Raw genomic sequence first — 15,496 nt, 5'->3', positions numbered from 1 at the left:
CATCTGCAAACAGTGAAAGTTTGACCTCTTCCTTCCCAATTTGTATCCCCTTGATTCCCCTCTGTTGTCGTATGGCAATGGCTAGAACTTCAAGTACCATGTTGAAAAGGTATGGAGAGAGTGGACAAAATCACTTTCTTAAACAAAAGATCAGCAACAAACTACAGGTTCATCATAAGGTTACAACAAACGACAGTAACAGGACAGGGGTGGCCACACAGCACCGCTAACTAACTTGGCTGACTGTGGCTCTTGTTCTGAAGCTATCTGGCCAACCTACCTTTGGGACAATTTTCTGCAGACAACAAAATGGGCCTTTTGATCCTGTTTTCTTATAGTCATTATCACTAGTTCATACCAGACAGCAATGAAAGAGTGCTAGCAGTAAATAGAGCAAGAGAGTAACTGTGTTCTAGAAGAAACATTTATCTGTCTTTAGATCCAACTTCTCAATTAATTCCTGAAGTGGTGCCAACTCACGCCTATCAATCAGAATAAACTCCTGAACAAAGAAAATAAAGTGCTTAAAGGAGGTATTAAGGTGGGAATCCTCTTGCAACTACATCATGGAGTGCTGGTGGTAAATATGGTTGTAAACTCTGAAGAGATGCTGCAGAATAGTCTTTGCCACAAACATAAGGTTTTTGGGAAATGGGACACCAATCTTTGAAGGGTTTCATCATGAAGCTGATCCTGAACCCAAATCATCAAATAGTTGATACATTTTGGTGCAGAACACTTGATTGGCCTTTTAATATTAGTACCATCTGCCCAATGGTATTCATGCCTGGGACCTGCAGACATGACTGAGCAGCTTGCCTCAGTGCAGAATTCTGTAATGGTTCCATACAACATGTTGATCTGATTGAAGAAATCCACAGTGTTAACAACAATCCACTCATTGAGGTCCTCTTCCTCTGGCAACATGACAGCTTGCCTCAGATTGCCACTTCCCAGAGTGGCTTCTGCATGTTTTAAGAGTTCGTACTGATGGGAGCCTTCAGGAATGTTCTTCTTTGGTTTGAATGTTTTTGAAGAGCAGTAAGTGGTTTATCGATTTCTTCTGATTTTTTTTTTGTTTGTCTTTTCCTCAATTTCTTGAAGGGATTTTCATTTCATCATTAAGGGCATCTATCATCTTCATAAAGTTATTTAGAATGTTTTTTTACTTTATCTCCTTTGGGGTGTTCAGATTTTCCTGATGTAGGATCACTGGGTTCTACTGGTGTCATATTGCCCTTTATGTTGTTAAATATATTCTTACACTGGAATTCACCCATCTTTTCTTCCAGCTTGTGTAGATGGTGCTGGTGACTTTAGGGGTTCCTATACTTCCAACTGGCATGCATGGTTCTTGTGTCTATACAGTCTGCTGATATTGCCAGAGAAGGCTGTCCACAGAGTAGGTAATGGGGGAAGTGTGATTGGGTAGTAGAGTGGGACATGTGAGAACAGAGTCCAGTGAGTGGCAGCAGTGGTGGTACAGCCTTCCCACAGGTCTCTCAGCTTCTGGCCTGCTGATGAGGTTCACACCAGAGTGGGACCTTGCTTGGGTTGGGAAGGGAGAGGAAGATTTATATTTATTATTATTATTATTCAAGTCCCTTCTGAATTTTATAATCTTGATGGAGAGGCCAGGTACTAGTGTAATACTTCTGCTGCCTTCATGTTATTTGCTCTCTTTCCTTGTAATTTAACATTCTTTTCTGCATTTGTAGTGGTTTGATTTTTGGGTGTTATGGGAAATTTCATTTCAGGTTATATAAATTTGGTGTTCTGATACGCTTCTTGTATTTTGACATGAACCTCATTTTTTTCTGTTTTGGAAATTTTCTCCTATGGTTTTGTTGAAATATTTTCTGTGCTCTTTACCTGGGATTCTTCTATTTCCTCTACTTCCATTATTCTTAATTAGGTATTTTTACTATGTCCCAGGTTTCCTTTGTGTTTGTGCCTGGGTTTTATACATTTAGCTTTTTCTTTGCCTAGAGTACCTTTTTCTTATTGTCTTGTCTGCAATGTCTGGGAATTTCTCTTCCATCTCTTGTAGACTTGGTGAAGCTTCTCACTGTAGTTCTTAGTCTAGTTCCTAAATTTTTCATTTCACAGCTCACCTAAGTTTAGGTATTCTTTAATGATTCTATTTTTGTTTTCATGTCTTGAATACTTTTCTTTATTTTATTCCACTGTTCATTTTTGTATTTAAGCACCTCAAACATGTTTGTAAATGCTAATTTGAAGTCCTTGCCCTGTGCTTCCAGAATATAGCATTATGCAGGACTTATTGTATTGTTGTTGCTATTTATTGTATTTTTGGATATTATGATTGTGTATTTACACTGGTATATGCTTGGGATGATTGCCATTTTAGAAGGTGATATCTGGTTTTGTCTATGTTGGGTGAGGTTCTTTTCTTTTGTTTCAGATTCCTGCATTGGCTCTTAGGAAAGCCTGGTGCCTGCGGATTGCCTGGTTGGAAACGCTTATGAGATATTGTCATGTGTGTTCACTGGATGTTCCCAGCAGAATGTGATTTTAAATATTGGGAACTAAGTTTTAGGTATAAGTTGTTCCAGAAGTGGGAGTGTGCAGTCTCAACAGTTAGAAGGAAAGTGGTGTGTGCCAAAGGATCTTCCTAGAACCTTTGAAATGCAGGAGACCTGGAATAGAGGCTACAACAAGTAATCTGGTACAAGGGTGGTGAAGAAGACAGTAGATTGGATTTGAAGGAGAGGTGGGAACAGTGAAGATGTATACCTGTTTCCAGGGACTGTGTAGCTGATGGATTTCCAAGGAAATGTTTTTGGAGCTGGAATCTGAGACTAAGGGATATGGTCCTGATCTATCTGCCGGTTCCACTGGAGCTAGGAGCAGATAGTCTGTTATATAATTTCTCATGTTTCTATACAAAGCTAATAATTGGCATTTAATGGCACACTACTGGAATGAAAATCATATTATATAAAAGACACCCACAATTAGGGTGAACTATGACCACTTCATTAAAAATACCATTCAAAGATTCTCACACATTAACATAAATCCTTTTCAGTCAAAAAGAGTTAGAGTTGGAGTCCTTCCAAGACCCCAACCCCAGCGAGTCCAGCTTCAGGAAAGACATCAGCCCTTCCAAGACCCCAACCCCAGTGAGTCCAGCTTCAGGTGAGATTGGGTCTCCGGCGGGAACCCCCACCCTGCACCCATCCCCTTGATCTTCCAGGCTGCTCCTGGCATCCAGAAGACCTGCCCACACAGGAAAGACATCAGCCCCTCCAAGGCCCCAACACCAGCGAGTGCAGCTTCAGGTGAGATTGGGTCTCCGGCGGGGACTACCCGCCCAACACCCATCCCCTTGATCTTCTGGGCCGCTCCTGGCATCCAGAAGACCCGCCCACACAGGAAAGACATCAGCCCCTCCAAGACCCCAACCCCAGCGAGTCCAGCTTCAGGAAAGACATCAGCCCTACCAGGACCCAAACTCTGTGTCAGCATCCCCACCTTCAGCTGCAGGAAGGAAGGAGACCAGTGGAGACGGAAAGACCCCACCAGAACCCACTGGAAGAAGAGATGGGAAGAAGACAGAATAAGAGATCACTCAGCAATAGAAACACCAACATGACCCCACCAGAATCTAGGGATCCAACACCAGCAAGACCCGAAAAGCACTACATAGACGAAGAAGAGGAGACAGACCTTAAAAATTATTTCGTAAAGATGATGGAGACCCTCAAAGAAGAAACGAGGAAATCCCTTAAAGAAATAGAAGAAAAAACAAACAAAAAAATCCATGAAATGGGGGAAAAATTCAAGCAATAAACAAATCTCTCAAAGAGTCTAAAGAGCACCAAGAAAAAACAACCAAAAAAATGAAGGAAACAACTCAAACAGTTGAAGGATTGAAAGCTGAAATAGAAACGATAAAGAAAACACAGAATGAAGGGATGCTGGAAATAGAAAAGCTGGGGAAATGATCAGGAACTACAGATGCAAGTATCACCAATAGAATACAAGAGATAGAAGAGAGAATCTCAGGTGTTGAAGACTCATTAGAGGATATAGAATCGTCAACCAAAGAAAATCTCAAAACCAACAAATCCTTAACACTAAATATCCAGGAAATATGGGACACCGTGAAGGAGCCAAACCTGAGAATAATAGGTATAGAAGAAGGCGAAGAAATACAACTCAAAGGTACAGAAAACATATTCAACAAAAGCATAGAAGAAAACTTCCCTAACCTAAAGAAAGATATGCCTATGAAAATACAAGAATCTTACAGAACACCAAATAGGCTCGACCAGAAAAAGAAGTCACCTCGCCATATAATAATCAAAACATCAAACCTACAGGTTAAAAAGAAAATATTAAGAGCAGCTAAAGAAAAAGGCCAAGTAACATACAAAGGCAGACCTATCCGAATTACACCTGACTTCTCAATGGAAACGATGAAAGCCAGAAGATCCTGGACAGATGTCCTACAAATGCTAAGGGAACAAGGATGCCAGCCCAGACTACTATATCCAGCAAAGCTCTCAATAACCATAGATGGAGAAAACAAAATATTCCATGACAAAGCCAGATTTAAACAATACGTATCCATGAATCCAGCTCTACAGAAAATGCTAGAAGGAAAACCTAGATCCAAGGAAGATAACTACATTCACAAAGACACAGGCAATATATAATCACACTTTACAAAACACCAAAAGAAAAAGGGAGGAGAAACTACACAAAATAACTTCACTAACAATAAATCAAGCACAAACATGGATCACCAATCAATGGTCATTAATATCCCTCAATGTCAACGGCCTCAACTTGCCTATAAAAAGACACAGATTAGCAGAATGGATACGAAGACAGAACCCTTCCTTCTGCTGCATACAAGACACACATCTCAACATCAAAAACGGACGTTATCTCAGAGTAAAGGGTTAAGAAAAGATCTTCCAATCAAACGGTCCCAAGAAACAAGCAGGTGTAGCAATCCTAATATCTAACAAATTAGACTTCAAATTAAATTCAATCAAAAGAGATGAAGAAGGACACTTCATATTCATCAAAGGAAAAATACATCAAGATGAAGTCTCAATTTTAAACATCTATGCCCCAAATACAAAGGCACCTACATTAGTGAAAGAACATTACTAAAGCTCAAAATGCACATAAAATCTCACACACTAATAGTAGGAGACTTCAACACTCCGCTCTCACCGCTAGACAGGACCTCCAGACAGAAACTTAACAAAGAAACAAAAGAACTAATAGAAGTTATGACCCAACTAGGTTTAACAGACATCTATAGAACATTCCACCCAAATACAAAGGGATATACCTTCTTCTCGGCACCACATGGAATCTTCTCTAAAATTGACCACGTAATAGGAAACATAGCAATTCTCCACAGATACAAAAAAATTGGAATAACCCCCCTGCATCTTATCAGACCACCATGCATTAACATTAGAATTCAACAATAACACAAATCTCATAAACCCTACAAACTCATGGAGATTGAACAATGCACAATTGCACCATCCCTGGGTAAAGAAATAAATAAAAAAAGAAATTAAAGACTTCCTCGATTTCAATGAGAATGAAGACACAACATACACAAACTTATGGGACACTTTGAAAGCAGTGCTGAGAGGAAAGTTTATAGCACTAAGTGCCCACATGAAAAAACTGGAGAACAGTCATACTAGAGAATTAATAGCACAGCTGAATGTTCTAGAACAAAAAGAAGCAAACTCCCCCCAGGAGGAGCAGACGCCAGGAAATAATCAAATTGAGGGCTGAAATCAATCAAGTAGAAACCAGGAAAACACTGAGAAGAATCAATGAAACAAAGAGTTGGTTCTTTGAGAAAATCAACAAAATAGATAAACCTCTGTCCAAACTAACCAAAAGACAGAGAGAGAGCATGCTAATTAACAAAATCAGGGATGAAAAAGGGGACATAACAAAGGACTCTGAGGAAATCCAGAGAATCATCAGGGCATACTTTGAAAATCCGTACTCCACAAAATTTGAAAATTTAAAGGAAATGGACAATTTCCTGGATAGATATCACTTGCCAAAACTAAATCAAGAGCAGATAAACCATCTAAACAGACCTATAACCCTTAATGAAATAGAAGCAGTCATGAAAAGATTCCCAAACAAAAAAAGCCCAGGCCCAGATGGCTTCAGTGCAGAATTCTACCAGAAATTCAAAGAAGAGCTAATTCCAATACTCCTCAAAGTATTCCACACAATAGAAGCAGGAGGCTCACTGCCAAACTCTTTCTACGAGGCTACAATTACCTTGATACCCAAGCCACACAAAGACACAACTAAGAAAGAGAACTGTAGACCAATTTCACTCATGAACATTGATGCAAAAATACTCAATAAAATACTCGCAAACCGGATTCAAGAACACATCAGAAAAATCATCCACCATGATCAAGTAGGCTTCATCCCAGGAATGCAGGGATGGTTCAACATTAGAAAATCTATCAATGTAATCCACCATATTAACAAACTGCGAAAGAAAAACCACATGATCATCTCACTAGATGCTGAAAAAGCCTTTGACAAAATCCAGCACCCCTTCATGATAAAGGTCCTAGAGAGATCAGGGATAACATACCTGAATATAATAAAAGCAATATACAGTAAACCAAGAGCTAACATCAAACTAAATGGAGAGAAAATTCAAGGCAAGTCCTCTAAAATCAGGAACAAGACAAGGCTGTCCATTCTCTCCATATCTCTTCAATATTGTACTTGAAGTTCTAGCTACAGCAATAAGACAACAAAAGGAAATAAAGGGGATACAAATAGGAAAAGAAGAAGTCAAACTTTCACTATTTGCAGATGATATGATAGTTTACATAAGTGACCCAAAAAACTCCGCAAGGTTACTCCTAGAGCTGATAAACACCTTCAGCAATGTGGCAGGATACAAGGTAAACTCAAAAAACTCAGTGGCCCTATTATATACAGATGATGAAGTGACTGAGAAAGAAATCAGAGAAACATCACCCTTTACAATAGCCAAAAACAGCATCAAATATCTGGGGATAATGTTAACCAAGGAAGTGAAAGACCTGTATATCAAGAACTTTGTGTCTTTAAAGAAAGAAATCAAAGAAGATACCAGAAAATGGAAAGATGTCCCATGCTCTAGGATTGGTAGGATCAACATAATAAAAATGGCAATGTTGCCAAAAGCAGACTACAGATTCAATGCAATCCCTATCAAAATTCCATCACAATTCTTCAAGGACTTGGAAAGAACATTAATCAACTCTATATGGAAAAACAAAAGGCCCAGGATAGCCAAAACAACCCTATACAATAAAGGAACTTCAGGAGGCATCACCATACCTGACTTCAAGCTGTATTATAGGGCTATAGTCCTGAAAACAGCTTGGTATTGGCACGAAAATAGGCAGGTAGACCAATGGAACCGAATTGAAAGCCCTAATTTTAACTCACACACCTATGCACACTTGATTTATGACAAAGAAGCTAAAACTATACAATGGAAAAAAGAAAGTATCTTCAACAAATGGTGCTGGCATAACTGGGTACTGGTCTGCAGAAGACTGAAGATAGATCCATGTTTATCGCCTTGTACAAAACTTAAGTCCAAATGGATCAAAGATCTCAACATAAATCCAGCCACACTGAAACTTTTAGAAGAGAAAGTGGGAGATACTCTTCAACGAGTTGGTACAGGAGACCACTTCCTAAACATAACATCAGTGGCACAGGCACTGAGATCAACAATTAACAAATGGGACCTTCTGAAACTAAAAAGCATCTGTAAGGCAAAGGACACAGTCAAAAAGACAAAAAGGCAGGCCACAGAATGGGAAAAGATATTCACTAACCCCACATCTGACAGAGAGCTAATCTCCAAAATTTACAAAGAATCAAGAAACAAGTCTCCAAAACACCAAAGGATCCAATTAAAAGGTGGGGTACAGAGCTAAATAGAGAATTCTCAATAGAGGAGGCTAAACTGGCCAAGAGACACTTAAGAAAGTGCTCAACATCCTTAGCCATCAGGGAAATGCAAATCAAAACAACTCTGAGATACCATCTTACTCCTGTCAGAATGGCTAAAATCAAAAACACCGAAGACAATTTATGCTGGAGAGGATGTGGAGAGAGAGGAACACTCCTCCACTGCTGGTGGGAGTGCCGACTCATACAGCCTCTTTGGAAATCAGTATGGAGATTTCTCAGGAAAATGGGAATTAATCTACCACTAGACCCAGAAATTCCACTCTTAGGCATATATCCAAAAGAGGCAAGTTCATACAACAAGGGCATCTGCTCCACTATGTTCATAGCAGCATTATTTGTAATAGCCAGAACCTGGAAGCAACCTAGATGCCCCTCAACTGAAGAGTGGATAGAGAAAATGTGGTACATTTACACAATGGAGTATTACTCAGCAGAAAAAAAACAATGGAATCTTGAAATTCGCAGGGAAATGGATAGCACTGGAAGAAAGCATCCTGAGTGAGGTAACCCAGTCGCAAAAAGACAAACATGGTATGTACTCACTCATATATGGATTTTAGATATGGATCAGGATAGTGCCAGTCTGCGCTTCCACAGATAGAGAGTCTGGGAAACAGGAAAGAACCTAAAAGATATGCATATATGCATAGTACCCAAGAGAAGAGGATTGAGACAAGATCCTCTGAATGGATGGGGAACACGGCAAGGGGTGGGGGGAGTGGGAGCTGGGAAGAAGAGAGGGGGTGAAGAGGAAGAGAGTTGGTCATGGGGGAACAGGAAGTTGAGGGGGTGGGGTTAGAATAGGGGGAAGAGGGAATCATAGGATCGAAGACAGATCAGGCACCATAGTGACCTCGAGTGATCTAAAGGGATAACACCAATTGGCAAGCTAAGCAATAGTGGAGAGACCACCTCGAAAGCCCATTCCTGATAATGAACTTGATGTCTATAACCATCCGGGAGCCTTCATCCTGTGACTGATGAGGCAAACACACAATTACTCACTGACCTGAACCCAAGGAACCCACTGACAGAAAGAGAGGAGTGATGAGCAAATTGGCAAAGAATGGGCTGGCAAAACCAGCAGAGACAGCTGATCTGAACAGGGGAGAGCTCTTGGACCCCAGAGTGACAGTGGGGAGGCCAGCATGGGACTGATATGGACCCCCCAAATGTGAGTGTCAGTGAGAAGGCCTGGGCAACCTATGGGGCCCTGAGCTGTGGATCAGTGTCTATCCCTGGAATACAAACAGTCTCCGTGTGCCTATAGCACAAAGAGGGATGCTCTGTCAGCCTGGACTCTTAGGGGAGTACCTGGACCCTACCCAGAGTGAAATGACAGACTCTAGATATCCCCTATGTGGAAGGATTTGGCAATAGGGTGGGAGGGTGGGGGGAAGGGGAGTGCGGGAGGAGGGGAGGGAGAGGGAACTGGGATTGACATGTAAAACAAGCTATTTAAAATTAAAATAAAATATGATAAAAAAAAACAAAAAAAGAGTTGGAGTTGTTTATATTTACCCTAGCATGTTGTGAGGCAATAATATAGCAACTCTCTGTTAAAAATAACTAAAGCCCCATACAATATTCAAGGGCTGTATTATCTAACTATCCAGTTAAAGTTAATAGTTCATGATGACAAGGTCATTGTGGTTTTTTTCCCAAGCAGTTTTCCTAATATTGGAAAGTCATACTTTGTGATAGCACTATCTTATTTGAAATAAGATTAACTAACTTGTGTTTATGTTATGAAAGTTTCCCTTTAATACACAATTTGAACTTGGTAGTAGATATGGTATCTGTGCTTTTTATTAAAATATGTATTTAAACTTATGTAGTAAGTGTTCCATTATTGAGCAATGCACCTTCAAGAAAACATAAAATATTGAAATATTGAGAAATAATTTTAATTTGTATAATTTATATTTATAGGTACAGCTCCATCACCCCCCAAATAGCTCACATGGAATCACTCTTATATTCCCATACCTCTGTTCAACATTCCACAGTGACTTGTTGATGAAACTTTGTGCAAGCTGTGAGCACAACCTTTAAACCTGTAGAAGACTTCAAAACTAAGAAGAGCAGGAGATTTTGCAAACCAAGCATCTCATCCTTCATTAGCAGATTTTACTCATATCAAATCATATGCATGAATTTTAATTCTCTCACTTCAAATAACAGGCTCCCTATTTTGACAGCTCACAGTATGATATACTTTGGAAAAAATAAACTAGCAAAATACAATGTATATCATAAATAAACTCAGTAACAGATACCACATATATTATCTGGGGGTAATATTTGCCATTCTTCTATGAATACTGTTATACAAATTAATTGATTTGTTTAAATATTTTAAAAATGGGACATTAATATAAATTCAGCAGTTCCCACAACCCTCCATCCCTACTTCATATGTAGCCACCCTTGCTGACTTTCAAATTCATTGCCTTCTTCTCTAACAGCTAATATGTCTCCTGCTGCCAAAACAACCTCTTTGTCTAAGGATGAGGCCCACTGAGCTTTCCCTTTCCACATTAGTATGTAGGTCCATGTCTTCCTAGTTCAGGTCATGTTTGGGAAGCCTGATTGACATCCTGGTTCTCAGTCATTTCTAAAACAAAATTTAGCAGACTGATCTCATTCAAATGGCCCCTGAGCATAGGTTTTAATTGTTCATGACACTGATACTATAAAAGGTTGTTCAGCAATGTACACCATTCATTCCTTGGAAAGTATCATATCTCCAAATACAATTTTTGTAATGTTTGCAAAATTAACCATTCACAATACATGCAACTTCAATAACCACAACTGTATCTTGAAATATTGTGAAGTATCAGTTAGCAATATGTGAGACATTAACAGGGACTTACATGTACAGTTAATATAATGATATATGGTGAATTTATGAAGAATGTCAATGATTAGAATGATCTGCTAAGAATCTTTCCTAAGGCTGTTTTAATGTCCTTGTTCCTCAGGGTGCAGATGAAGGGATTCAACACAGGTGTGACCACAATGTACATCACTGAGGCCACTGCATAACTTACAGGAGATTGTGAGAGAGAGGAGGTGAAGTACACTCCTATTGCTGTCCCATAAAACAGGCAAACAATGGAAAAATGAGCCCCACAGTTGAAGAAGGTTTTGTGCTTCCCACTAGAGGACGATGATCTCATGATGGAGGAAACTATTTTAAAGTAAGAGAAAATGATTCCTGAAATAGGAAGTAACCCAAAAAGAGTGCCCATACAGAATCGTACTATATTATTTGTGACAGTATCAAAATTGGCAAGCTTAAGAACTTCAGAAGGACCACAGAAGAAGTTAGAAATTTCAACATAATCCTCATTGTTGGAAAATTTAATACAGCCACATAGTGAAAAACTAATTCCACAAGGCTAAGGAGAAAACACACTAGAAGTAGTACACAGCAGCGACTAGGATTCATAATGACCTGGTAATACAGAAGGTGGAAGATGGCCACAAACCTGTCATATGACATCACAGCCAGAAGCATGTTATCCATACATGCAAAAACTACATACATTGACATCTGTGTCAGGCAGCCCACATAGGAGATGACTGGGCAGTGAGTCTGGATGTCCACAGTGGTGGAGATGAAACCAATATCAACCATGGACAGGTTGGAGAGGAAGAAGTACATGGGTGTATGGAGATGGGAGACAGAGCTTACTGTCAGGATGATGAGCAGGTTTCCAAACAGGGCCAAGATGTATATGGACAAGGATAGGCCAAAGAGAACAGTCTGTAGGTCTGGATCCTCTGAGAGTTGAATGAAGTGGATTTCTGGTACAGATGTTGTGTTCCACATGGTTTTATTTCTTGAACATCCTCTGGAAGAAATCAATTATTTTTAAGCATGTAGACTTCCCTTACACTTTGAGTAAAGTAAGTACAAATATTGGTTATTTTCTCAAGTTTATTGTCACATCATTAATAATTATTCACTTGTGGCAAATGCCATAATGTAATAATCTTTTGTCTTACTTCATGTGCTACCTGTTATGAGAGCCAAATTGAATACAGCAATCTAGATGATGTAAGGCCAGAATTACTGTAAACAGGTGGCCTGTGGTCACAGTAAAATAAAGAAAACACATTTAAGACAAAATGGGTATTTTGTCGAATTCTTACTATAGGTAAACTGTCAATAGGATAAAATGAAAACTTGAAGCTATTAAACATAGGTTTTTTTTACTATAATAATACGGGTAAAGTTTATTTTTCTCATACTGTATCTTACAGTGTGAAGTCCAAGTCTCTAATTAATAATTTATGATTCCTACCCAGAATATTTACTCAGGTTCCAATGTCTTCTATAGGTTTCTTATTTCTTTGGCTTAAAAAAGTCCTCTATTGTTTGAGTATTTATTTAGGTAAGCCTTTGTTAAAATCTTATTTAGATTTTAAAACCTATCAATTTATATATTCCTTATTTCCCTTGTAAATATGTCTTAGTTAAATCCAAATTATCACAGACCATTTCTGTTCACAAAAGCTGAAATGTCCAGTGATGTGAAAAATAATGAAATGTAATTAAATATGGTTGAAATCTTATGCTGCAAAACTAATTTGGGGAGATGATCTCCACAATATATAAATAAAGTATCTGATATAGAAACACGATTTTGAAATGTCTAAACAATGACACAGATTTCCTAAAGTGAAGTCCAATTTGAATCAAAGCTCTAGTTTCATAGCCCTCCTCCTCAGACAGTACAGCATTCCCCTTATGAGTCAGGCCTGGTGCAAAGATGTCCATTTTGTTACTTCAGTTACAGAGGAAATTTCTGGTTCAATTTTATATCAAAGCAGACGGAATTGCTCAAAGTATAAAAGGTTGAAAATACAGAAAATATTAGTGATGTAAGATTATAGGCAATACTCTAATGGATCCTAATACCCCTTTTCTGTTTTATACTATAAACTATTGTAATTTTGATATTATCACATATGACTATCATACACTTTGCATGATGTTTATCCCACTACACCCATGAAAGACATCCTCCAATATTTGCCATTAAAACTGGTGAATTCTACCTAGGTACACTTCTGTCAAGATAATGCAATATGGGATGCTCTCACATGTTGAATATATTTCTATTTGTCTCCAATGGTGAAAACAGTGGCTGTTGTTGGGAATCAATGAATTCAGAGAGCACGTATGACTTTTTCTATAGCAACATGCTCATACAAATCACAGTATAACAATGTACCTCTATTTGGAAAATGTGATATTTTGCATTGCATTTCTTTGTCCAAATTAAAAATCCTATGAATATAGAAAACATGAGTTTATTGGGGAGTATTTCCAAAGGGCACTGGACCAAAGAACTATGCGAAACTCTTAAGTGTGTCTTCACAATACACAAGATTAACTTTCCATTTCTTTTCATATATTTACATTCTTTTATCTTCAGGTGAGACTATACACAAAGTTTTTAATAACTGTGCAGTTATTTAATACCATTAGATGACCCAATAGTCCATGACTTGGGATCAAACATTTATATACAATTAATATTACATCAATTTCTAGATCATATTCCTGAATTGAATGAAAATGCAAAGGAAACATAATATGTGGATGCCAGTGTTTTGAGAGAAAAAGTGTATACTTAATGTTTAAAACATATTTTGTTCATTTCATATCTGTGGCAATGACTCCTTAGGCCCTATTGTTAAACTTAGAGATAGTAAGTTATATAAATTTACAAAAATTACTTAAATAAGTAGGGAGGTTCATGGAAAAAGTGCTTACTAAACATAGAATTATGAATAAAGTGATCCAATTCACATAAATAAATAGCAGAGATAAAATAATTCAAAACAAATGTTTCGTTCTTTCATTCTGTAGTGGTTTGGTGTGCTTTGGTTTTGCTTTTTACTTGGTTATTTTTCTATTTCAAATTATAATATAGTAACAAAAAATTATTCCTTCCATTCCACCTCTCTAAATCACCCCCACTAGACTTGACATTCATGGCTTCAGTGTCCACTCACTATTTCATGCATATATGTATATTTTCAAGGACTACAAATCATATACTGTTGATAAGATATACAAAAGACTTAACAGCAGGTATCTTTTTAAGCTGTCATAATTTCAAACTCCAGGTGATATAGGGACCTGACATCATTTCCTCATTAAGAAATTCGTGAAAGAACCTTGGAATGTTGGAGGATGTTGAGAGCAGCAAAGACATCCAGAAAAAAAAGTTGGAGCCTTTACAGATCTGTAAACTCAGCATTCAGAGAGTGTGGCCAAATGAGTGTGGAATCACTGAATCCTGCAGGGAACATGATGAGAACATATTTAAAAGTACAAAGAATATAATTTGAACCAAGGTAACTAGAAAAGGCTCAGATGAATTATTGTTTCAGTGTCCTCAGACTTTTCCAAATATACCTCAGATATGCTAATTGCCCTTACATACAGCAGAGGTGAACATTCCATTAAAAAGTATCCAGAAACAAGGAAGAAAGAAGGCACTGGCCAATTTCCTTTAGAATAAAGCATTATGAAATGTCTGTTCACTGAACAGATCATTTTATGTTTTGATCAGTCAAAGTGATTCACACAGACTTCAGTCCTTTCCACCAAATCACTGTCTTTGTCTTTTGCATTCTATAAGTAATAATTATGCAAGTATGTATAATTTTGGAATTTTGAAGAACTATTCAGATGAAGTAAGATACATGAAATATAGAGCTTAGATTTTCCTACCAGGGAACATCTTAATAGTTACACAAATATAGTAGCTTTCTTCAAAGTGCAATTACAGAATCACCTGACTAGTCTGGCCAGAGTAATTTACTTTTATTAGGAAACAACTTAGTTGTGCATAATTCTGCTGTAATTGGTTATAGGAGTGTTGGGAAGAGACAATGGAGATACTTCAATGAGAATTTGAGGACTGACTGGCTTTGTACTATGAACATAAAACCATAATAGAGAAGCTTAATTTTTATTGTAGTTATTATACCTTCATGTTACCTAAGTTATTATAGTTCATATGATTAGGAAAAATTAATAAACCTTGTACTCTCTTCAGGATCCTCGGTTCCTCCAGAGCTTACAAGAATAAACTGTGAGTATGTGTGGCCATTGTGAAAGGCAGTTGATGTGATAAATCTCCCTTGATTGTCGGCTGGTGAAGGTGCAAGCTCACTCTTGAATCCTGAAGTGAATATAATGAAGAGGCCCCTGTTGAAGAACACTGTAGGAAGAGAAAACATGGTTATATATTCCAGGATTGCAAAGAAAAATCTGATGACATAAAGGGATGGGAAAAATAATGATTCTTACATAAACTTAGAAAGTCAATACGCAAACTTGGTGATTACTCATAATTGTCCATAATATTGCAATCTAAGGAATTCCTGGAGTTAATGGAGGAAGCATAAGAGTTGTTGAGTGTTCTCAGGAGGTTAACTATGA

The 15,496-nt window shown here is 38.0% G+C and overlaps 1 pseudogene; it reads right to left on the bottom strand.

Annotated features, from left to right (window-relative positions):
* Positions 1-373: 373 nt before the first annotated feature.
* On the bottom strand, positions 374-11,863 carry LOC101838086 (annotated as a pseudogene).
* Positions 11,864-15,496: the final 3,633 nt, after the last annotated feature.

The sequence above is a fragment of the Mesocricetus auratus genome, unplaced genomic scaffold (genome assembly GCF_017639785.1).
Source record: "Mesocricetus auratus isolate SY011 unplaced genomic scaffold, BCM_Maur_2.0 Super-Scaffold_100053, whole genome shotgun sequence".
NCBI lineage: Eukaryota > Metazoa > Chordata > Mammalia > Rodentia > Cricetidae > Mesocricetus > Mesocricetus auratus.
Note: the sequence above shows the minus strand (reverse complement) of the source record. Positions and strands in the feature narration are given on the sequence as shown.